The sequence below is a fragment of the Herpailurus yagouaroundi genome, unplaced genomic scaffold (assembly GCF_014898765.1).
Source record: "Herpailurus yagouaroundi ecotype Mexico unplaced genomic scaffold, PumYag 164, whole genome shotgun sequence".
Taxonomy (NCBI): Eukaryota; Metazoa; Chordata; class Mammalia; order Carnivora; family Felidae; genus Herpailurus; species Herpailurus yagouaroundi.
In genome coordinates, this window is record NW_024412405.1 from 2,326,274 (window position 1) to 2,328,515 (window position 2,242).

The following is a 2,242-nucleotide window of genomic DNA, read 5'->3' on the forward strand; positions in this document are numbered from 1 at the left end:
CGAGATCGTGACCTGGCTGAAGTCGGACGCTTAACCGACTGCGCCACCCAGGTGCCCCAACAATGTGAGAGTTTTGATGTGTTTTGTTATTTTCATTATCCTAGGCAATTAGGAGTTTGAAGTGTGACTTACTACAGAGACTGAAAGTATGCTAACAAACCATGCCTCTCAAATTTACCGAATTTAAAATTTAAAACTCTTTAAAAACTAGCCACAAGTCTCCTTATAAACAAAAAATCAATTGTTTGCTATCAAGTGCAGATTTATTGAAGGCCTACTATAACGCCAAGAACTGTTCTAGATGCTTGGGATAAGTTAGTGACCTCTCCTACAGCATCATTAAACTCTTCATTATAAAGATAGACAGGATATGAAATTTCAACAGCAGCCTCTGGAGAGCGAAGGGTAAAGGGTTTTTAAGACTCCACTTTAATACTTTCTTACAGAGTCCTACACTGAACACTGATGTTGTGAGGTTGTAAATTTAATGTGCAAACTGAATTTCAAATTTACTGTCACAACCAAAACGCGGTTTGATGAGAATAGTCTCACAACAAAGGTCAAGGAAAAGCAAACGTTGCTACCAGGAACACATATTCTCACAGCCCAATAGGGGAGTCCAGGACAAGATGACAAAGCCTTTCTGAAATGTTGCCCCCTCCTAAACAGCCCTAGGGTCTCCGGGATCTCTACTAAGCCTTTCAGGTACCTGTTAAGGGACTTCCTCACAGACCTCAAATACTACAAAAGAGATACCTTAATGTTCACAATCACGCAGAAGAACAGGATTTTGGTTTCTTGATGCCAGCGTAACTTCAACAAATGAGTTGCCATGAAACTTGCCCTCACCGACTGGACTTCTAGATTTCTCCCAAGAAACCCACACTAAGACTGTCCTAGGAGGGGAAAACTTTATGGAATCCTCTTACACAACAGGTTCCATTGGAGATGCCTTCATATACTCTTCTCCGCCAGCCTACTCAAACTCAGCTCAGCTCTGATAAGGAAACAGGTGGTAAAGCAGCAGCAGGAAACAATGGAAGCACAGACGTGACCACAACCACTTCGAGCTGGAGTTCCCAAACGAAACAATGTCTAGGTTTCCGGATCAAAAGTACTACCCCAAGGTTAGGAAAAATCATATGGTAAAATGAGCTGTAAAGGAGGTTTCCAGAGAACTGCCGCTGAAAGACCGTATTTAGAACAGTGACAAAACCTTACACAGCAGACACACCCCGCCGGGTACACTCCCCAAGACGTAGGTTTACCTCCAACCTAAACACCGCCTACCTTCTGGAGGTAGGAAAAAAAAGCAGAGAAAGGAGTGAGGCTGGGAGGGCTTGGGGTCCTTTCATTTGTGCCCGGTTTTGCCCGCTTACCTGCTAGAAATTCTGAGGGGCTGACCCAGCCCTGAATGCGGGTCCCCCGGGGAACCCCTAAAAGCACAGGCTAAGGCAGGGAACAAGGAATCGACCGCACCCCTTAGGAACGGTTCTCGCAAACGCGTGACACCTACCCACCAGCTCCTGAGGCTCTTCTTCAGAGCGACGACAGCCCAGTTCGGGGCTGCACGCAGCGGCCCCTCCCCGCCCCGCGACCGCGCTCGCTCCCTTCCCCCGGGCCTCCGGGCGCCGCAAGCCCGGCCCGCCCCTCTCCTGGCGCCCCGCGCCCGCTCACCTCCAGCCGCAGGGAGGCCCCGCAGCCTCGCAGGAACTCGCGGATATTGCTCAGGCACTCGCTCTCGCTCCGGGGCTCCGGGTAAACCTGCAACACAGAGCACAGGCGCTGAGCGGCGGCGCGGAGGCCGCGGACGCGACCCAGGGCGGCGCCGGCAAGCGGCCCCGGGCGAGAGGACGCGGACGGGCGGCCCCGGCGGCCCGGAGGGACCCCGGCCGCCCCTGACGCCCGCCCGCTGGGCCGCCGCCGCTGCTCACCGTCTTTCCTTCCTCTGGGCTGCACCAATCTCAGGCCCCAGCCCTCTCCAGGAAGTGGGCCGCCACCGGAAGTGACGTATTCAGACCGCGCCCCGGCCGGCCAGCGCACCGCCTTTTCCGGCCTCGCCCTCGCGCCGGCAGACGCGGTGCACCTGGCCCCACGCGCAGCCGCCTCTCCCCTGCACCTGGCCCCACCCACGGCGGCCTCCTCCTCCTCCTCCTCCTCCTCCTCCTCCTCCTCCTCCTCCCCACAGCACTTTGTCCTTGTCCTCGGACGCGGCGCACCTGGCCCCACCCGCGGCCTCAGT

The 2,242-nt window shown here is 54.9% G+C and overlaps 1 protein-coding gene across 6 annotated transcripts in view; it reads right to left on the bottom strand.

The window, feature by feature from the left end:
• Positions 1-2,001, bottom strand: part of ARHGEF7 (Rho guanine nucleotide exchange factor 7) — a 108,895-nt gene extending 106,894 nt beyond the window's left edge. For 4 of the 6 annotated variants that reach the window (XM_040487068.1, XM_040487070.1, XM_040487067.1 and 1 more), the window contains exon 1: positions 1,678-1,764. The gene's annotated coding sequence lies outside the window, so the exon portion shown is untranslated. Of the gene's footprint in view, positions 1-1,677; positions 1,765-1,934 lie in introns of those variants that run through there. The other 2 variants (XM_040487074.1, XM_040487073.1) reach the window with 2 other exon arrangements.
• Positions 2,002-2,242: the final 241 nt, after the last annotated feature.